Raw genomic sequence first — 23,379 nt, 5'->3', positions numbered from 1 at the left:
ACTATATGCAGAAAGTTCACACAACTCTACTTTGCTCATGTTTTGGTAATGTTTTACTTAATCTTTAATCAAATCAAATGTTATTGGTCAAATGCACATGGTTAGCAGATGTTATTGTAATTGTAGCGAAATGCTAATGCTTCTAGATCCCACATTGGAGCAGTATCTAACAGGTAATATCTAACAATTCCACAACAAAACCTAAAATCTAACAAATTCCACAACAGAACCTAATACACACAATCTAGTAAAGGGATGTGATAAGAATATTTAAGTATAAAATATATGGATGAGCAGTGACAGAGCGGCTAAGATGCAATAGATAGTAAAGAATAGATATTGAAGGATACAGTATACATTATATACATACAGTTGAAGTCGGAAGTTTACAAACACCTTAGCCAAATACACTTAAACTCAGTTTTTCACAATTCCTGACATTTAATCTTTTAAACTTTATTTTAAGAATGTGAAATGTCAGAATAATAGTAGAGAGAACGATTTTCAGCTTTTGTTTCTTCAGTGGCTCAGAAGTTTACATACAATTCAATTAGTATTTGGAAGTATTGCCTTTAAATTGTTTAACTTGGGTCAAATGTTTTGTGTAGCCTTCCACAAGCGTCCCACAATAAGTTGGGTGAATTTTGGCCCATCCCTCCTGACAGAGCTGGTGTAACTAAGTCAGGTTTGTAAGGCCTCCTTGCTCACACACGCTTATTCAGTTCTGCCAACATATTTTTTTTATGGCGGTTTTGGAGCAGTGTCTTCTTCCTTGCTGAGCGGCCTTTCAGGTTATGTCAATACAGAACTCGTTTTACTGTGGATATAGATACTTTTGTACCCGTTTCCTCCAGCATCTTCAAGGTCCTTTGCTGTTGTTCTGGGATTGATTTTCACTTTTCACACCAAAGTACGCTCATCTCTAGGAGACAGAATGCGTCTACTTCCTGAGCGGTATGACGTCTGCGTGGTCCCATGGTGTTTATACTTGAATACTATTGCTTGTTTGTACACTTCAGGTGTTTGGAAATTGCTCCCAATGATGAACCAGACTTGTGGAGGTCTACATTTGTTTGAGGTCTTGGCTGATTTCTTTTGATTTTACCATGATGTCAAGCAAAGAGGCATTGAGTTTGAAGGTAGGCCTTGAAATACATCCACAGGTACACCTTCAATTGTCTCAAATTATGTCAATTAGCCTATCAGAAGCTTCTAAAGCCATGACGTCATTTTCTGGAATTTCCCAAGCTGTTTAAAGGCACAGTCAACTTAGTGTATGTAAACTTCTGACCCACTTGAATTGTGATACAGTGAAATAATCTGTCTGTAAACAATTGTTGGAAAAATGACGTGTCTTGCACAAAGTAGATGTCCTAACCAACTTGCCAAAACTATAGTTTAACAAGAAACTTGTGGAATAGTTGAAAAACTAGTTTAAATGACTCCAACCTCAGTATATGTAAACTTCTGACTTCAACTGTATGTGATGAGTAATGCGAGATACGGTGTGTAAACATTCTTAAAGTGGCATTATTAATTTAGCTTCTTATGACTGCAGGGGCAGTATTAACTTGGATGAAAGGTGCCCAGAGTATTGGATAGAAAACAATCTGAAGTTTCTAAAACTTCAGAAAAAACCTGAGAAGAAATCCAAACAGGAAGTGGAAAATCTGAGGTTGTCTTGTGATACTAGACACATTAAGGAAGCCATAGAAAAAGTTCTCGTTGATATCCCATTCACTGGAAGGGACTCTTATTTAGAAACCGCTGCGTTCCTGATTGGAGTTCTCATTCTTTTGCCTGCAATATCAGTTCTGTTATACTCACAGACAATATCTTTACAGTTTTGGAAGCTTAAGAGAGTTTTCTGTCCTAAGCTGTCAATTATATGCATATTCTATTTTCTGGTCCTGAAGAATAGCCTGTTTACTTTGGGAACATTATTTATTTATTTTTTAAATACCCCTAGATTCAACAAGTTAAATCACTATCTGGTGTAACAATTTGTAGCCAAGAGAACTGGTGATCACCAAATGATGGGAGAGGTGCTCATGATGAAATTGCCATTCACAAAGAAACATACAGGATGTAAAGTTCAGGGAATACTTGCACAGCCTGTGGGAGGAGTGTTGTCATGATCAAACTGCCATCCCCTTGAGTCATCTTCTGCTTCAAATCCAGCATAATGTCCAATCCATCAAGAGATACAGTTCACGGGATACGGTTCTGATACAATAACACACGCAGACAAATTCATTCTGTTACGTGCCATCTTCAGGAAGAATCCCAGGCACTAAACGGTATTGTACCAAACTGTACCAGCATAACATCAACATTAGCGTAGACTAATTGAACATGCATACATGTGCACAGGCACAGAGATTACATTTAGAACAATATCTAGCCTAATAGAAAGGGAACAATAACAAGTTAGCAGGCACCAGGCTAATTAGCTAGACAACTCCAGTCATGTGCTAACATTTGCTGGTAAACCTAGCTTTAGGTGACTGGTTGTAACTGGTTCAGTAAAACTGGAAAATAATGAAATGTTTAGAGCAACAAAACTAGAACCAAGAACGAAAGTGATCTATACGGTTTCAGAACAGAATCATTTTTTTAAAAGCATGGGAACCAGATAACTTTATTTCACATTCCGGGCATTTTTATTCCAGTCCCACAAAAAAATGCAACAAAGAGCCAAGGCAAAGCCCTCAGTCACTCAAACGTTTTCCAGTGTCAGCCAGTCTAGTGTTATTTGACGGGTCAAATAGGGTTATTTAACCTGTGTGTTTTTGATTCGCAACGACCCGAACAGACTTCCATAGTTTGTGTGTCTATCTGCCCCTTCCCCTCCCTCCGAAGCATGCATAGTCTACTGTAGCTAATGACATTACAGGCGTGATTCAGAAATTAGGGAGAGAGATTTTTAATCAGAGAATGGACAAACTTTTTCAATGCTAGTTAAGGATACTATTAGTTATCACGCTTCACATTGGATGTATTAACTACAAAAGGTAAGATGTGTTTTCATTTTAATTCTGGTGCCGCTCTCCACACACAAGCTTGTTAGCTAGCTAAGGTAGCTCTGGTCTAGTTCTCAAGAACTCTAGGTGGCATTATGTGTAATGTAATGGAAATGTGAGTCATGATCAAGGGTTAGCTCTTGTCCAACATTAGTTAAGGCAACTCTCTAAAGTTCAAAGACATTCAGAGAAACGCTCCTCCGTACGTATAATTCCATGGGCCTAATTCAGATAATGCATGTCATAACAAGTTGCCCAGCACTCTCCTCACAAGTAAAATGTCAGTTCTATGTCGCAACCTACACTACACTAGTCTGTCCAATGCATGCACATAGCTTTCCCACTCAATTGCAAGCTGCTCTATCCATTGGTGAAGTAATGTAATGTTGATTACACAGGTTTAAAAAGGAGCAGAAAGGAAAGATATAAACCATTATTTTTTGGGTGTTTGAACCGATTCTGAACATTAATTTGCTGGTCGGAACAGTGGAACAAAACGATTAAAAATAATTTGTGTTCCAGCCCTTGGTTGTAACATTGTAGCTTGCTGTTCAGTAAACATACAGTGCATTCAGAAATGATTTAGTCCTCTTGGCTTTTTCCACATTCTGTTACGTTACAGCCGTATGCTAAAATGGATTACATTTTTTTTCTCCCCTTATCAATCTACACACAATACCCCATAATGACAAAGCAAAAACACATTTTTTAAATCATTTTTTGCAAATGTATTTAAAACAGTTACTTAACTATTCACACTTTACTCAGTACTTTGTTGAAGCACCTTTGACAGTGATTACAGCCTCGCGTTTTCTTGGGTATGACGGTACAAGCTCTACGACCTGTATTTGGAGAGTTTCTCCAATTCTTCTCTGCAGATCCTCTCGAGCTCTGTCAGGTTGAATGGAAGCATCGCTGCACAGCTATTTTCAGGTCTCTCCAGATAGAGAGTCCGGGCTCTGGCTGGGCCACTCAAGGACATTCAGAGACACCTGTGCTGTCTTGGCTGTGTGTTTAGGGTTGTTGTTCTGTTGGAAGGCGAACGTTTGCCCCAGTCCTGAGCACTTTGGAGCAGGTTTTCATCAAGTATCTCTCTGTACTTTGCTCCATTCACCTTTCCATCGATCCTGACTAGTCTCCCAATCCCTGCCACTGAAACATCCCCACAGCATGATGCTGCCACCATGTTTCACTGTCACGTCCAGACTTGGCCAAAGAGTTCGACCTTGGATTCATCAGACCAGCAAATCTCAGGGTCTAAGAGTCCTTTAGGTGCCTTTGGCAAAGTCATGTGCCTTTTACTGAGGAGTGGCTTCCGCCTGACCACTCTACTGTACTATAAAGGCCTGATTAGTGGAGTGCTGCAGAGATGGTTGTCCTTCTGGAAGGTTCTCCCATCTCCACAGAGAAACTCTAGAGCTCTGTCAGAGGGACCATCAGGTTCTTGGTCACCTCACTGAACAAGGCCCTTCTCCCCCGATTGCTCACCTTAGCCGAGCGGTCAGCTCTAGGAAGAGTCTTGGTGGTTCCAAAATTCTTCCATTTAAGAATGATAGAGGTCACTGTGTTCTTGGGGACTATCAATGCTGCAGACATTTTTTTGGTACCCTTCCCCAGATCTGTGCCTCGACACAATCCTGTCTCGGAGCTCTACAGACAATTCTTTCCACCTCATGGCTTGGTTTTTGCTCTGGCATGCACTGTCAACTGTGGGACCTTTATGTAGACGGCTGTGTGCCTTTCCAAATCATGTCCAATCAATTTAATTTACCACAGGTGGACTCCAATCAAGTTGTAGAAACATCCCAAGGATGATCAATGGAAACAGGATGCACCTGAGCTCAATTTCGAGTCTCATAGCAAAGGGTCTGAATATCTATGTAAATAAGCTATTTAATGTATTTTTTTATACATTTGCTAAAATTTCTTAAACCTGTTTTCACTGTCATTGAGGTATTGTGTGTAGATTGATGAAGAAAAAAAGGAATTGAATCAATTTTAGAATAAGGCTGTAACACAACAAAATGTGGAAAAAGTCAAAGGGTCTAAATGCTTTCCGAATGCCCTGTATCTACGACTAAAAAGAGAAGATATTTTACTAATAATAATAATTTCCCCCTACTGTAATATAGTAGTATGTTAAAACCTGTTAGGGATGATGCGAATTTTCGCAGCTTTTTGTAAAAAATCGTGCAACATTTCAAAGTCCTGCTACTCATGCCAGGATGTGTGTATGTGTGTATAGAACACTCCGAAGTGTCTAAAACTGGTTAAATCGTGTCTGTGGCTATAACAGAACGTGTTTAGGAGTAAAAAATCCCTGGGGAAACTGTTCACCAAAAACACACAAAAAATATTCATCTGCCAGTCAATGTATTGTTTAAGGCGATAGAAAAAAAGATGAGGATCCGATTTAGAATCCCTACAGCTTCCACACGATGTCGCCAGTACTGGCATTTCATGGCTGGTTTATCCTTGGTGAGATGACACATAGGCACTTCCTGTCTTGGGGCGCACCGGAGGATGTTATGAAAGTGAAAACATGGACGATGATTTCAAGACTTGCTGCTATCGAATACAGATCGCCCCGTGATCAATTTGATAGATTAACGTTTATTAATACCTAAAGTTGGTTTACAAAAGTAGTTTGAAGTGATTTGTAAAAGTTTATAGGCAACTTTTGTAATTTTAAAAAGTGACGTTGCGTCTTGCAAAGGTGAATTTTCCTGGATCAGACCGGCCTTCATAAAATTAAATTTTGGCTATAAAATGACGGATTTAATCGGGAAAAAGACCCAATTGTGATGTTTATGGGACATATAGGAGTGCCAAAAAGAAGCTCGTCAAAGGTAATGAGTGTTTTATATTTTATTTCTGCGTTTTGTGTAGCGCTGGCTACCGCAAAATCTTTTGTTTAGGTCTCGTTCAGGTATTTTGGGGGGGGTGCATGCTATCAGATAATAGCTTCTCATGCTTTCGCCGAAAAGCATTTTACAAATCTTACATGTTGGCTAGATTCACGAGTGTAGCTTTAATTGAGTACCTTGCATGTGTGTTTTTAATGAAAGTTTGAATTTTATCAAAAACTATAGGTGGCGCTCTGAAATTTACGCTGATTTATGTTCCTGCACAGGAACTCAATTCCGCATCATCCCTAAGAGGTTTTAACCGTTAGTCAGCAATACACAAAATGGGTTTTAGTAGTTAATCTAAAGTTAGCTAGCGAGGTGGCTTGCAGTAAGAATAACTTACTTAGCTAGCCACCGTATTTGTCATCTGCCCTCTTGCTGCCAGCATCAGCTGTAGCTCAGCTTCTAGCTAAATCCAACTATTTGTTTTGAATCCTCTTCCGGTTGAAATATCTATGGTTGAATGTCACCATGGAGCCAAATTAACATTTAAAAAATGCTCCATTGTCAAATTCGTGTTGATGAGAGGAATCACTTGAAGTCATTGCAGTCTGGTCAGTTCTTTCAATTTTGCCCAAAGGATAGTGCTGTTAGTGTCTGCCTGCCTTTCAAAAAAGCCTACCTTGGGTGAGAGATGGGGCCCAGAGCACAAGGCACCACCCCACATGAGTTGTAGTCTTTCAGAGACCAGAAACAAAATGTGTGGCGGCTTGTTAATTTAGCAATTCATCCGCCAATAGGAACATCACAGAAAGACGTCCAATGGCTTTATCGAACAAGATCAACGATATCTACATGCACAAAAATGTAAACGGATGTAGGATCTTAATTTGAACACTGTTTTGTCGCTGAGAATTTTCCTGCATAGCAGGAAATGCAAACTTGTAGTGTATTCAAGGTTTTAAAAAAGTCTTCTAAAGTTTGTAATTTCCACTTAAATGTCAGACTTGATTTGCCCTGATGTAAAATGTATCAGACTCTACAAAAAAATCCATTAATTAGAATCCACATAATAATTCACATTTCCTGTTGCTGCAAGATCATTTTCCTGCTGTAGCAAACTAGCTCAAATTAAAATCCTACGTCTGGAGTGTGATCAGTATCACAGAGAACCCCCCCCCATTAATATACCAGAAGCCGTCATAGGGTGGATCATTCAACGTGCGAAGCTCAGACCCACCTTCCTTCTGGGCAATGATGAAAACATGCCCAAATTCCCAATGGTGAAATTCCCCTTTCATTTGATCACCCTGTTGCAGGGGAACTTGTAGTGTCTTTAGATTTTCGTTTTGTAAAACCTGAAATTTCAAAGTGGAAATTAAACTTCAGAAGTTTATCAACCCCTACAAGGATTACCATCAAAATAACAATTAACATATCCTGTTGCTGCAGGATTATTTTCATGCTGTGGAAAACTGTCTTAAATAAAGATGAATCACTGTGCAGGACAGCGGAGTCAATCACCACCTTCCGGAGACACCTGAAACCCCACCTCTTTAAGGAATACCTAGGATAGGATAAAGTAATCCTTCTCACCCCCCCCCCTTAAAAGATTTAGATGCACTATTGTAAAGTGGCTGTTTCACTGGATGTCATAAGGTGAATGCACCAATTTGTAAGTCGCTCTGGATAAGAGCGTCTGCTAAATGACTTAAATGTAAATGTAAATTAAGTTGCTTTGATATGTTTGTGGGAAAATGTCTGCTGAATTGCCAAACGGAATTAACTTTTGGCCTTGCAAAGAATATACGTTTTGTTTACTTCTGGATCTGCTTCAATCCAATAGGAATGTTTACTCAGTACACAAAGGCCCATCTGTCTGGGAGTATACACAGTAAAGCTGTAGTTAAATATCAGCTGATCATGTTTATCATTTGAGTAATATGTAGTTGGGATAGACACTGCTAGTAGGGTCTATTTAATCTGTATCGCTGAAGCGTTACTGATTGTGCGATATAAATTTAAAGGTCATTAAAGCAGTGGATGAAGTCTCCACTAAGGAAAATTGCCTTCAAATTTCAGTCAAGCTGAACTTCCGCGATACGGATTGAATAGAGCCCTTGTGTCAGGATTTGGCCAGGGTTGTTCCGGTTTTTGGTCACTAGATGCCCCCATTGTGCTTTTTGACCTTTTTGTTTTCCCTTGATCCCCATTATTATGTGCACCTGTGCCTCGTTTCCCCTGATTGTATTTAAACCCTTAGTTTTCCTCAGTTATTTGCTCTGTGTTTGTATGTTAGCACCCAGCCCTAGTATTCTGTGTACTCTTGTTGATCCCGGTGGAGTCTCTTGTGGAATTCTGTTTTTTGTTCTTGTTTATTTCTTTTTGAGTATCTTTTGAGGCTTTTTATGTTATACCTACCACCTTGTGGATTTACCTTTTTGTCTTGGAGGATTACCTTTGTTATTGTGGAATTCCTTTTGAGGTTGTGGAGTTACATGTTTTCCTGAAGGACTTCACTTTTTTACTTCATTAAATACACTGTCTCAAGTACTGCTGTGTCTGCCTCATCTTCTGGGTTCTGCCGACTATTCGTGGCTCAGTTGGTTAAGTGACTGTTTCTCACTCCGGAGACCCGGGTTCGTAACCGGGTCCTGACACCTTGGTTATTAAACTATAGATATAGTTGTGATCTAATGAGATAGTAAGCGAGTATAGATATACAGTAGTTGTAATAAACACTGATGCCCGCAAGACTCACCCTTAGACCAGGGGGTAGCTGGAAGCCGTGGCGATGCCACACTGGTTGTGCTTATTCCTGGACATCATTATGCCTTCTCTCCCCAGTCAAGGCCCCAGCTAGAACACACACCAAGCAAACACTTAGCATTTAGCAATGACATAGCAACATTGATATCAGTGTGTTGGACCGCTTAAACCACCTGTTTTAAGCATCATAGTTTGTTCTTGGCACATTAGATCCCATTCTAACTAATACAAGAGCCCATCTCTGACAGTGCTGAAATTAGGAAATGCAACTGCAACACCATTGGCTTATGGTTGCTCTTGACCAATCAGATAGGCCTAGCTTGATTTCATACAGCATGTTGTTTACCTGTTCTTCACCAGCCAGTAGTCTTGGCCATCATCACCATTGCCCACAGCCAGCACACTGTGATCCAGCTGATCGCTGCTGCAGTCTGGCTCATCATAGACACCTGGGAACGAACAACCATTCAGTTATTCTCAATATACTGTACACACAATCAGCCTGGTATCAGTTTATATGTGTCACATAATTTATTTTAATATTTTGCAAAGGATATGTATCATGACTGACGCCCAAGTCAATTCAATGCTTTCAATGTACAAAACACACAGGGAGTATTACTGTACATCTAAGTAAGAAGATAACAAGTCACAGATCATTCAGTACACAGTTATGAACCATAACTTTATGGAGTCTCAATGAAGCTTTCATAAGCACTTTATAAGGCCTACCTACATAAATGCTTCAGAAATCATTCATGAGAAAATGTCATACTAATTAAAGGGTAGTATAAAACCAATGCCACATTTGTTAAAGAACCATATGTCACAACTAAAGGGTTAAGGTTCTAAAGGGTTTATTACGCTTTATAAGTTATAGTTTGTTTAAAGTTTGACCAAGGAGACAAGTGTAGGTCCAGGTTGGAGAAAGTCATGTCTTAAGACTAATTTGATGAATCTAGAGAGAGCCGGTTCATAAAAGGTCTTACCTTATTCATCTGGAAAGAGGCATGTCTAAAAAAATTTAAAAAGACAGCATCAATAGCAGCATCAATGGCTACAGACACAGGTCTGATGGCCACGGCCTGCTGCAGAGCGCTCTCGTCACCGCTGGTCATGTCAACGTACCCGGTGCAGGTGGCACCCAGACTGTCTGGCTTGTAGTGGTACTTCTTGTCCTGCCATAGAAAGACATTGTTAAATATACACTTTAGAAATGTAGTTGCTAATTGTTTACGGCAAAAGTGCAGTAGAAAAGCATTATTTAGACTGCATGTTAAAATATAAAGTATACTTAAAATTGGCCAAAAATAGCATGAACTATTATAAGTAAGCACATATATTATATTCACACCTAAATGTGTAATTGTAAAATAATGCTCTCAACTGCCTGCTCCTTATCGTCTTATTATATTGCACCACTAAGCATTTGCACTCGATGTCACTGTTGTGCTTCTTCCTTGAGTCAGGAGGTGGTCAATTCAGAATGTTGGAATTGACTCCAATTCATGAATTGAATTAGAGTTGAAATGGCCACACCCCACAAGATGTAGACTTAGAATTTGAGTGACAGGAAGTAGAAATTAATTCAGTGCAATTAAAATAAATTCCACTCAGTCTTGCAGATACCAAAGAATATATCACCTTTCTCTGGAAACAATGTTCATACTATTTTAACCTTAGTGCTTAGAATAGCGAAATACACTGCTCAAAAAAATAAAGGGAACACTAACATAACACATCCTAGATCTGAATGAATGAAACATTCTTATTAAATACTTTTTTCTTTACAAAGTTGAATGTGCTAACAACAAAAATCACACAAAACTTATCAATGAAAATCAAATGTATCAACCCATGGAGGTCTGGATTCCTGTATGACCTCCCTACAATGCCTGGGCATGCTCCTGATGAGGTGGTGGATGGTCTCCTGAGGGATCTCCTCCCAGACCTGGACTAAAGCATCCGCCAACTCCTGGACAGTCTGTGGTGCAACGTGGCGTTGGTGGATGGAGCGAGACATGATGTGCTCAATTGGATTCAGGTCTGGGGAACGGGTGGGCCAGTCCATAGCATCAATGCCTTCCTCTTGCAGGGACTACTGACACACTCCTGCCACATGAGGTCGAGCATTGTCTTGCATTAGTAGGAACCCAGGGCCAACCGCACCAGCATATGGTCTCACAAGGGGTCTGAGGATCTCATCTCGTTACCTAATGGCAGTCAGGCTACCTCTGGCGAGCACATGGAGGGATGTGCGGCCCCCCAAAGAAATGCCACCCCACACCATGACTGACCCACTACCAAACCGGTCATGCTGGAGGATGTTGCAGGCAGCAGAACGTTCTCCACGGTGTCTCCAGACTCTGTCATGTCTGTCACATGTGCTCAGTGTGAACCTGCTTTCATCTGTGAAGAGCAGAGGGCACCAGTGGCGAATTTGCCAATCTTGGTATTCTCTGGCAAATGCCAAACATCGTGCATGGTGTTTGGCTGTAAGCACAACCCCCACATTTGTGGATGTCGGGCCCTCATACCACCCTCATGGAGTCTGTTTCTGACCGTTTGAGCAGACATATGCACATTTGTGGCCTGCTGGAGGTCATTTTGCAGGGCTCTGTCAGTGCTCCTCCTGCTCCTCCTTGCACAACGGCGGAGGTAGCGGTCCTGCTGCTGGGTTGTTGCCCTCCTACGGCCTCCTCCACGTCTCCTGATGTACTGGCCTGTCTCCTGATAGCGCCTCCATACTCTGGACACTACGCTGACAGACACAGCAAACCTTCTTGCCACAGCTCGCATTGATGTGCCATCCTGGATGAGCTGAACTACCTGATTCACTTGTGTGGGTTGTTGACTCAGTCTCATGCTACCACTAGAGTGAAAGCACCGCCAGCATTCAAAAGTGACCAAAACATTAGCCAGGAAGCATAGGAACTGAGAAGTGGTCTGTGGTCCCACCTGCAGAACCAGTCCTTTATTGGGGGTGTCTTGCTAAATGCCTATAATTTCCACCTGTTGTCTATTCCATTTGCACAACAGCATGTGAAATTTATTGTCAATCAGTGTTGCTTCCGAAGTGGACAGTTTGATTTCACAGAAGTGTGATTGTCTTGGCGTTACATTGTGTTGTTTAAGTGTTCCCTTTATTTTTTTGAGCAGTGTATATTTCCATCAACCATTTTCATTTGTTTGGCTTCTTTTTGAAGGCCTCGCGGTCAACTTGAGGGTTCAACTAATGCATTCTGGGAAATTCAGTTTTTACCCCATATTTTAAGAACATTAAGTGATTAATGAAATATAACAACTTAGAATATTCACATACGGTTTGTTTTCTTTGATCATTCACATTTTATAAGTTTGTCCTGATAATCAATTGTTTCAACAATATTTTATATTGATGTATATAACATGTTTTTATGTATGTACAAGATGTATGATTGTATAGACTACACCTATTACGGAATAGAATAATTAGAATTTAATTGAATTTCACTTTTCAATTCTATTTCCTTTCTTTCAAATTCGAATTGCAATTTTGTATCCTGTTTACTACTTCAATTCAAATTCAAGAATTGAATTGGAATTTGAGGCATTCTCATTTAAATTATGAATTGAGCCTAAACCTGCAACCTACTACTGCTCTTTGTGGGGCTGATGTGGGCTGGCGTGAAAGGATGAATTTGATCCCATCTATACACTGATCTAAGGTCAGTTTGTCATTTCTAATGGTTAGCCATTGGCTCTCCCTAAAGCCCATCTGATGCAAATCTGTACCTAAAGACAACTTCTATCAAGATCTGGGGTGTATTCATTAGGGACCAAATGGAAGAAAATTAACTGAAATGTTTTTAAACGTGTGGTCCTAAAGAACACAACCCTGCCCACTGTTCAATGCTCACCTCAGCATGGTAGGCATAGGAGTCCTCAGTGTCCAGGCCTCCAGGGGCCAAGGACTTGATGTACTTGAAGGCCTGGTCCATGAGACCGCCCATATTGCCGATCTTGCCGGAGCTGTCAACCAGCTGCTGCTCACTGAGGGACACCAGCTTATTGGTCTTCCTGTAGTGCTGGCCTTCCAGAGAGCCAGTCTGAGGGAGGGATGGAAGGAGGGAGGTAGGGGGGAGAAAAACTGCACTTAAACGTCCACACCAGTAGATATCTACTTTTTCGAGCTGAGAGACGATGGCCAGAGCTTACCCATGATACTACATAAAGATCTAAGTCAATAAGTCATCGTTTTAGTCAAAGTATGATGTTTTGGGACTTGAAGTGACAAACTGCCCACTTTGTGCAAATCTGTGTGAATGTGGTATATTTTCCTTTGATCTGACAGACTGTGTTTCGTTTCAGGAATGGGTTTATTTGAATGTTACCACTCACCAGCATGGCATTGCTTATTAATCAGAAATGGATGCAAAGTTATTCCTATTTGTGACTGAAATGAGCCAAAGAGCCTTGTGTCCACTTGGCTGCCTGAGCCGTGGCCTAAATTAAAAAAGGAAGTGCAAACATGTTTTCGGACCTATAGTTTTCTGGGGGAAAAAGTATCATTATCCATTGGATAATTTTGTAAATTCTCACTTATTTTTGATGTAGTCTGTGTATATATACATGTGTGTGTGTATAAAATCGTTTTTTCCCCCTCATCCATCTACACACAATACGCCACAATGACAAAGCAAAAACAGGTTTTTAGAAATGTTTGAAAATGTGTAAAATAAAACATGTTTAAACTGTAATATATTACATTTACAAAGCAAAAAAAAACAGTTTTTGTAGATTTTCTTTTGCTTTACATTGTTAAAAAGTTGTTACGGCTAGACATTCCGCTAGCGGAACCCCTCGACAACATCCGCCGAAATGGCAGAGCGACAAATTCAAATTAAAGTACTATAAATATTAAACTTTCATGAAATCACACATGCAATACACGAAATTAAAGCTACACTTGTTGTTAATCCAGCCAACGTCTCAGATTTCAAAAAGGCTTTACGGCAAAAGCAAATGCCATTATCTGAGGATCGCACCCCACCAAACAAACACTTGACATTCATATTTCAACCCGCCAGGTGCGACAAAACACAGAAATAACTATATAATTCAGGCCTTACCTTTGAAGAGCTTCTTTTGTTGGCACTCCAATATGTCCCTTAAACATCAGAAACGGTCCTTTTGTTTGATAAATTCTGTTGTTATATCTCCAAAATGTACATTTATTTGGCGCGTTTGATCCAGAAAAACACCGGTTCCAACTTGCCCAACATGACTACAAAATATCTAATAAGTTACCTGTAAACTTTTTCCAAATGTTTCAAACAACTGTTATAATACAACTTTAGATATTTTTTTACGTAAATAATCAATCAAATTTAAGACTGGATAAACTGTGTTCAATAAATAAATGTGACTATAGCGGATAAAAACTAAGTGGAGCGAGGTTTCAGGTCGCGCTCCCCTAACAAACACTACACTAGACTCGACTCTTGTTCTGAACAGCCCTACTTCTTCATTTCTCAAAGGAAAAACATCAACCAATTTCTAAAGACTGTTGACATCCAGTGGAAGCGATAGGAACTGCAAGCAAGTGCCTCAGAAATCTAGAACCACATAGAAACCCCATTGAAAAGAGTGACCTCAATTCGTTTCCTGAATGGGTTTTTGCCTGCCATATCAGTTTTGTTTTACTCACAGATATTATTCAAACAGTTTTCGAAACTAGAGTGTTTAGACACTGTCTAAATCTACCAATTATATGCATATCTTAGCTTCTGGGCCTGAGTAGCAGGCAGTTTACTTTATCCACGCTTTTCATCCGGACATGAAAATACTGCCGCCTATCCCGATTTTAAAAGCACCTTTGGCAGCGATTACAGCCTCAAGTCTTCGTTGTTACGATGCTACACGCTTGGCACACCTGTATTTGGGGAGTTTCTCCCATTCTTCTCTGCAGTTCCTCTCAAGCTCTGTCAGGTTGGATGCACAGCTATTTTCAAACTACAAAGGGAAGCACAACCGCGAGCTGCCCAGTGACACGAGCCTACCAGACGAGCTAAATCAAACAGATCCACAGATGATGCGATCTCTATTCCACTCCACAATGCCTTTTCCCACCTGGACAAAATGAACACTTATGTTAGAATGCTATTCATTGACTACAGCTCTACAGCTCAGCGTTCAACACCATAGTACCCTAAAAGCTCATCACTAAGCTAAGGATCCTGGGACTAAACACCTCCCTCTGCAACTGGATCCTGGACTTCCTGACGGGCCGCCCCCAGGTGGTGAGGGTAGGTAGCAACACATCTGCGACGCTGATCCTCAACACTGGGTCTCCCCCGGGGTGCATGCTCAGTCCCCTCCTGTACTCTATGTTCACCCACGACTGCATGGCCGGGCACGACTCCAACACCATCATTAAGTTTGCAGACGACACAACAGTGGTAGGCCTGATCACCGACAACGACGAGACAGCCTATAGGGAGGAGGTCAGAGACCTGGCCGGGTGGTGCCAGAATAACAACCTATCCCTCAACGTAACCAAGACTAAGGAGATGATTGTGGACAACAGGAAAAGGAGGACCGAGCATGCCCCGATTCTCATTGACGGGGCCGTGGTGGAGCAGGTTGAGAGCTTCAAGTTCCTTGGTGTCCACATCAACAATAAACTAGAATGGTCCAAACACAATAAGACAGTCGTGAAGAGGGCACGACAAAACCTATTACCCCCTCAGGAAACTAAAAAGATTTGGTATGGGTCCTGTATGGCAAACGCTCAGCCTCTGACCGCAAGGCACTACAAAGGGTAGTGCGTACGGCCCAGTAAATCACTGGTGCTAAGCTGCCTGCCATCCAAGACCTCTATACTGGGCGGTGTCAGAGGAAGGCCCTAAAAATGGTCAAATACCCCAGTCACCCCAGTCATAGACTGTTCTACCTCCTACCTCTCTACTATTTATTGTGTAACATGGAGTCTTCAGAGTGCAACCAAATGAAGATCAAAGGTATGTGATGCATTTTATCGCTATTTCTGACTTTTGTTACTCCTCTTCTAGGCTGCCAACTGTTTGTAATGATTTGTCTGTTGGGCGCTGTTCTCAGATAATCGCATGGTTTGCTTTTGCCGTAAAGCCTTTTTGAAATCTGACACAGCGGTTGGATTATCAAGAAGTTTCTTTAAACCCATGTATAACACTTGTATGTTTCATTAATTTTTATAAAGACTATTTCTGTTTTTGAATTTGGCGCTCTGCAATTTCACTGGATGTTGGCCAGGTGGGAGGCTAGTGAGGTTAAAAAGGGATGACAGTTACTACAAATGTATTGTGATATACAGTTGAAAACGGAAGTTTACATACACTATGGATTTGAGTCATTAAACTCGTTATTCAACCACTCCACAAATTTCTTGTTAACAAACTATAGTTTTGGCAAGGCGGTTAGGACATCCACTTTGTGCATGACACAAGTCATTTTTCCAACAATTGTTTACAGATTATTTCACTGTATCACAATTCCAGTGGGTCAGAAGTTTACATACACTAACGTGGCTGGAAAAAAATTGGAGACCTCCACAAGTCTTGTTCATCCTTGGGAGCAATTACCAAATGCCTGAAGGTACCACGTTCATCTGTACAAACAATAGTATGCAAGTATAAACACCATGTGTCCACGCAGCCGTCATACCGCTCAGGAAGGGGACACGTTCTGTCTCCTAGAGATGAATGTACTTTGGTGCGAAAAGTGCAACTCATTCCCAGAACAACAGCAAAGGATCTTGTGAAGATGCTGGAGGAAACAGGTACCAAAGTATCTATATCCACAGTAAAACAAGTCCTATATCGATATAACCTGAAAGGCCGCTCAGCAAGGAAGAAGCCACTGCTCCAAAACTGCCATAAAAAAACAGGCTACGGTTTGCAACTGCATATGGGGAAAGAGATCGTACTTTTTGGAGAAATGTCCTCTGGTCTGATGAAACAAAAATAGAACTGTTTGGCCATAATGGAGGAAAAAGGGGAGGCTTGCAAGCCGAAGAACACCATCCCAACCGTAAAGCACGGAGGTGGCAGCATCATGTTCTGGGGGTGCTTTGCTGCATGAGGGACTGGTGCACTTCACAAAATAGAGTGCATCATGAGGCAGGAAATTTATGTGGATATATTGAAGCAACATCTCAAGACCTCAGTCAGGAAGTTAAAGCTTGGTCGCAAATGCAAATGGGTCTTCCAAATGGACAATGACCCCCAGCATACTTCCAAAGTTGTGGAAAAAAGGACAAAGTCAAGGTATTGGAGTGGCCATCACAAAGCTCTACATTTACATTTACATTACATTTAAGTCATTTAGCAGACGCTCTTATCCAGAGTGACTTACAAATTGGTGCATTCACCTTATGACATCCAGTAGAACAGTCACTTTACAATAGTGCATCTAAATCTTAAAGGGGGGGGTGAGAAGGATTACTTATCCTATCCTAGGTATTCCTTAAAGAGGTGGGGTTTCAGGTGTCTCCGGAAGGTGGTGATTGACTCCGCTGTCCTGGTGTCGTGAGGGAGTTTGTTCCACCATTGGGGGGCCAGAGCAGCGAACAGTTTTGACTGGGCTGAGCGGGAAATGTACTTCCTCAGTGGTAGGGAGGCGAGCAGGCCAGAGGTGGATGAACGCAGTGCCCTTGTTTGGGTGTAGGGCCTGATCAGAGCCTGGAGGTACTGAGGTGCCGTTCCCCTCACAGCTCCGTAGGCAAGCACCATGGTCTTGTAGCGGATGCGAGCTTCAACTGGAAGCCAGTGGAGAGAGCGGAGGAGCGGGGTGACGTGAGAGAACTTGGGAAGGTTGAACACCAGACGGGCTGCGGCGTTCTGGATGAGTTGTAGGGGTTTAATGGCACAGGCAGGGAGCCCAGCCAACAGCGAGTTGCAGTAATCCAGACGGGAGATGACAAGTGCCTGGATTAGGACCTGCGCCGCTTCCTGTGTGAGGCAGGGTCGTACTCTGCGGATGTTATAGAGCATGAACCTACAGGAACGGGCCACCGCCTTGATGTTAGTTGAGAACGACAGGGTGTTGTCCAGGATCACGCCATGGTTCTTAGCGCTCTGGGAGGAGGACACAATGGAGTTGTCAACCGTGATGGCGAGATCATGGAACGGGCAGTCCTTCCCCGGGAGGAAGAGCAGCTCCGTCTTGCCGAGGTTCAGCTTGAGGTGGTGATCCGTCATCCACACTGATATGTCTGCCAGACATGCAGAGATGCGATTCGCCACCTGGTCATCAGAAGGGGGAAAGGAGAAGATTAATTGTGTGTCGTCTGCATAGCAATGATAGGAGAGACCATGTGAGGTTATGACAGAGCCAAGTGACTTGGTGTATAGCGAGAATAGGAGAGGGCCTAGAACAGAGCCCTGGGGGACACCAGTGGTGAGAGCGTGTGGTGAGGAGACAGATTCTCGCCACGCCACCTGGTAGGAGCGACCTGTCAGGTAGGACGCAATCCAAGCGTGGGCCGCGCCGGAGATGCCCAACTCGGAGAGGGTGGAGAGGAGGATCTGATGGTTCACAGTATCGAAGGCAGCCGATAGGTCTAGAAGGATGAGAGCAGAGGAGAGAGAGTTAGCTTTAGCAGTGCGGAGCGCCTCCGTGATACAGAGAAGAGCAGTCTCAGTTGAATGACTAGTCTTGAAACCTGACTGATTTGGATCAAGAAGGTCATTCAGAGAGAGATAGCGGGAGAGCTGGCCAAGGACGGCACGTTCAAGAGTTTGAGAGAAAAGAAAGAAGGGATACTGGTCTGTAGTTGTTGACATCGGAGGGATCGAGTGTAGGTTTTTTCAGAAGGGGTGCAACTCTCGCTCTCTTGAAGACGGAAGGGACGTAGCCAGCGGTCAGGGATGAGTTGATGAGCGAGGTGAGGTAAGGGAGAAGGTCTCCGGAAATGGTCTGGAGAAGAGAGGAGGGGATAGGGTCAAGCTGGCAGGTTGTTGGGCGGCCGGCCGTCACAAGACGCGAGATTTCATCTGGAGAGAGAGGGGAGAAAGAGGTCAGAGCACAGGGTAGGGCAGTGTGAGCAGAACCAGCGGTGCCGTTTGACTTAGCAAATGAGGATCGGATGTCGTCGACCTCAATCCTATAGAAAATGTGTGTGCAGAACTGAGAAAGCGTGTGTGAGCAAGGAGGCCTACTAACCTGACTCAGTTACACCAGCTCTGTCAGGAGGAATGGGCCAAAATTCACCCAACTTATTGTGGGAAGCCTGTGGAAGGCTACCTGAAACGTTTGACCCAAGTTAAACAATTGAAAGGCAATGCTACAAAATACTAATTGACTGTATGTAAACTTCCGACTTCAACTGTATGTATTGCTGATATTAATTTTTTGTTTTTGTTTCGATACATATTTAACCAAATTGGGATACTGGAGTGTGGGATTTCTGCGAGGGGTTAGGGTGCTAACTTCATGATCTGGTAGAATAATCGGCAATAGAATAAGGGAGTATGGGCTAATTTTGAAAATGGTTTTAGCAGTAACAGTATATTGCTATGCTTTTTGACATTTGTCGTAGAGATGAACCTTTTCTTGATAACGTTATGTAATAATTTGTCATATTGTCAATGCTTGTCTGGATTTCCTGAAACATAAATTAATTGAACTAAACTGTTGTTCTGATCTGTGCTTCTTTTGAAGTTGTCATGGAAAGTGACGTCAGAGCGTGTCTTAATGCATGGTAGGAATAATTTGACCACAAACAGGATGTGTGAACCTCAAAACCCTCCCTAACCGGCAGAAGAAAGAGAGACAAAGGCGTGCAATGCGACAGTGACTTAACACTTCTGAGTCTGAGCCATAAACCGGGGTGCGGGCAGCAGGAGTGCTGAGAACTGCTCAGGTGTGAGACTATTGTATGTGGGAGAAATGGATGTATCTATTTGGATATTGGAATCGGGACATTAGCTAGGGCCATTGGTAAACAATATCTGAAAAAGACACGCTAGAATGATAAGTGCCGGGAAAAGGACAGGGGGGTCTACACATTGTGAAAAATTTAGACTAAGGATGCATTGAGATACTGGTCTTTCATTACCAGGCCACTCGTGACAGGAAAACAGGGACAAAGTGGGGCTGTAATGAGAATTACCGACAATAAAAAGGTTTTGTTTATAAATGTATGTGCTAACAGGGATGATGTGTGCTGAATTTAGAAGCTGGAATTGAGGACTGTCATTCTAAATTTGGGTTGGATAATTGATAAATGTTGTAGATATGATTTGGATACAGCAAGAGAGTTACTACAGAACGGTGAGGGGTGGGGGCTGGATGATAGCTTTGGTCAACCATTTTTTTTAAATTGTTCTCTTTTGTTTTATCATGTCATCAGAATTATAACGTTCATTGCATCAACGGGTGATGTGAAGTTAAACGTTTACTTTTTTCTCTTTTCTTTTCAAATCAATATGTTTTTAGGTTTCGTGGAACATAAGAGTGATCATTTTTTCCAGAGGAGGGACTGATGTATATTGACTAATTGATTTGAGAATGTTTTAGTATGTGCAAATGTATATGTAGCAGGAGGCGAGGCGAGGGCTGTTAAGTGGGGTGGAACGTGACTGTAGTGGAGATCTGTGGGGGCTCATAAATTAAGTTGTGGTGATAGAGTATCATTCCCAGAAACTAGGTATATTGTTACAGGAGATAGCTCATAGGAGAGGGAGGATAGCTGACTGTGCACAATACAGGGATTAGTATGAGTTTAATTGAACATTACACATACCCAGATCATGGTGAGAGTAGACGAAATAGTGGTGGAATTTCAGACACTATGGTAAACCTTCAAGAACCCGGTGACTCAGATTATTGTTAGGTTGGATATTCTTCCAACTCATTAATCTCTCTCAATTTCTAACAGCCAGCGAACACTTGACAGATTACATACAGTAGTTATTCTCACGGCAGTCGCTGTAGGGACCGTAATTGAAAGATGCTATAGTCATGGGCCATGTTAGTAGTAGCAGGGGTTACTTTAGTAGCATTGTTGGGATATCAGTTAATGTTGACTTGTGCCACATGATTGGTAACTGGGAGACTGATGGGAGTACAGAGGAGGCTTTTATTCAAATGTCACAAATGAATGATCTTGCCATAACAGGGGAGTCTAGGTTGTCAGAAAATGACCCATGTGTATATCCTCAAGCGAAAGCAGAGAACCAAGGGCACGGGCTGAATTCTGGGGATTGAGTGTACATCAAGATGCAGGGGTGTTGGGACAGCGTTGGTTTGGTTCACACACAGTACTCCTTACAGCACCTGCAGCGGTAAAGATCGTCATGTCTCTCCTCGGTGGGTGCAAAGTTCTCACGTGAAGTGAGGTCCAGCTGCATAATGGGTGAGCTTGAAGACACCATGACAGAGAAAGTGGAGCGAAAGAGACTAGATTCCACTGTAAGACATGCCGATGGGTTGGGTCTGGGAGCTATTTTATACATCATAGTTGGATCAGGGTTAGCTGGTTTATTGGTTAATGAATCATATGAAAGAGGATGTTGGGGTAATTGTACTCTAAACAACATGTTGAAGGCATTGATTTGAAAGCATATACAGTGATGAGCACAGTGCTGAGTTACCTCAAGAGGATGTAGGGTTGTGGAAATGGAGGAGATGGGGAACGAAGTGAAAATGACATGACTTGGGAACACTTCTCGGAACCTGGGGCCAAAAGGGGAAGACTGGGCAAAAGCATGAGGAGGCTTTTTAGGGCTTTCATTGTAGCTGGGACCCTTTGGATTGCAAACAGAGGAAGATCTTCAAAGGTAAGTGATTTATTTTATCGCTATTTCTGACACCTCTGCTTGGTTGGAAAATGTTTGTAATGCTTATGTACGCGGGATGCTGTCCTCAGATAATCACATGGTGTGCTTTCGCCGTAAAGCCTTTTTGAAATCTGACAAAGCGGCTGGATTAACAAGTTAAGCTTTTAAACGATGTAAGACACTTGTATTTTCATGAATGTTTAATATTACGAATTTTGTATTTTGAATTTCGCGCTCTGCAATTTCACAGGATGAAAGCCCAAAGAGGTAGTACGTTAAAGTATTTCGACTTCAAATATATGTAGCTTAGCATAGTTTTAGGGCAGCCCACAATTTTTGGAAAACAGCCGAATACAACATTTTTTACATTTACAGACTGGAGATATAAGATACACCACCCAAACACACTCATTGTTTCGCTCTCACCACATGATAAAGGTAAAAGAGTACAACAGGCTGAACAATTACAACTACATCTAAGTAGAGCAGAGTCTATATTGTAGTTAACTCACTCTCTTAACCCCTTCCAACACTCTCCCTCCCTTACCGTGCTGAAAGCCCAGCAGGAGCCACAATCCTTCTGATCCTTGATGGAGGTGACATAGCCCTTGTCCCTCCAGTCCATGGTGGTGGGCAGATCATTATCCCCAAGCATGGGTAAGAAGGTAGAGCCGCCACGGGGCTTGGAGGCATTGAAGGAGCCCAGGCAGCGCTGGGAGATGATGCGTCTGTACTCCTCATTTTCCTGTGATAGCACAACAATAGACATGCACTGAGTTTAGAAAACAGTAGGTAATACCTACTCTTTCCATGAAATACTGTCCAGGTGAATGCTGTGATCCCTTATTGATGTCACTTGTTTAATCCACTTCAGTGTAAATGAAGGGGAGGAGACAGATTGAAGAAGGATTTTTTAGCCTTAAGACAATTGAGACATGGATTGTGTATGTGTGCCATTCAGGGGGTGAATGGGCAAGACAAAAAATGTAAGTGCCTTTGAACGGGGTATGGTAGTAGGTGCCAGGCACACCGGTTTTGTGTCTTGAACTACAACACTAGTGGGTTTTCCCACAGTCAACAGTTTCTCCTTTGTATCAAGAATGGTCCACCACCCAAAAAACATCCAGCCTCCTTGACACAACTGTGGACAACTTGTGAGTCAATATGGGCCAGCAGGGAGTGAAGAGGCGACTCTCACAGTGAAGAGGCAACTCCGGGATGCTGGCCTTCTAGGCAGAGTTGCAAAGAAAAAGCCATATCTCAGGCTGGCCAATAAAAATAAAAGATTAAGATGGGCAAAAGAACACAGACACTGTACAGAGGAACTCTGCCAAGAAGGCTAGCATCTGGTGTTTTGCAGGTACTATTTAATGAGGCTGCCAGTTGAGGACTCGTGAGGCGTCTGTTTCTCAAACTAGACACTTGTCCTCTTGCTCAGTTGTGCACCAGGGCCTCCCACTCCTCTTTCGATTCTGGTTAGGGCCAGTGTGCGCTGTTCTGTGAAGGGAGTAGTACACAGCATTGTATGAGATCTCCCGTTTCTTCATTTCTCAGAACCAGAATAGAGTGATGAATTTCAGAAGAAAGTTCTTTATTTCTGGTATTTTGAGCCTGTAATCAAACCCACAATGCTGATGCTCCAGATACTCAACTATTCTAAAATTCAGTTTTATTGCTTCTCTAATCAGAACAATGGTTTTCAGCTGTGCTAACATAATTGCAAAAGGGTTTTCTAATGGTCAATTAGCCTTTTTAAAATTATAAACTTGGATTAGCTAACACAACGTGCCATTGGAACACAGGAGTGATGTTTGCTGATAATGAGCCTCTGTATGCTTATGTAGATATTCAATTAAAAATCAACCGTTTACAGCTACAATAGTCATTTACCACATTAACAATGTCTACAATGTATTTATGTTATTTTAATGGACCAAA

The 23,379-nt window shown here is 42.0% G+C and overlaps 1 pseudogene; it reads right to left on the bottom strand.

The window, feature by feature from the left end:
* Window positions 1-1,473: 1,473 nt before the first annotated feature.
* On the bottom strand, window positions 1,474-22,210 carry LOC124046913 (annotated as a pseudogene).
* Between the last annotated feature and the right edge of the window lie 1,169 nt (window positions 22,211-23,379).

Source organism: Oncorhynchus gorbuscha, linkage group LG10 (genome assembly GCF_021184085.1).
Source record: "Oncorhynchus gorbuscha isolate QuinsamMale2020 ecotype Even-year linkage group LG10, OgorEven_v1.0, whole genome shotgun sequence".
Lineage (NCBI taxonomy): Eukaryota > Metazoa > Chordata > Actinopteri > Salmoniformes > Salmonidae > Oncorhynchus > Oncorhynchus gorbuscha.
The sequence above is the reverse complement of the archived record's forward strand: the minus strand, read 5'-3'. Positions and strand labels throughout refer to the sequence as shown.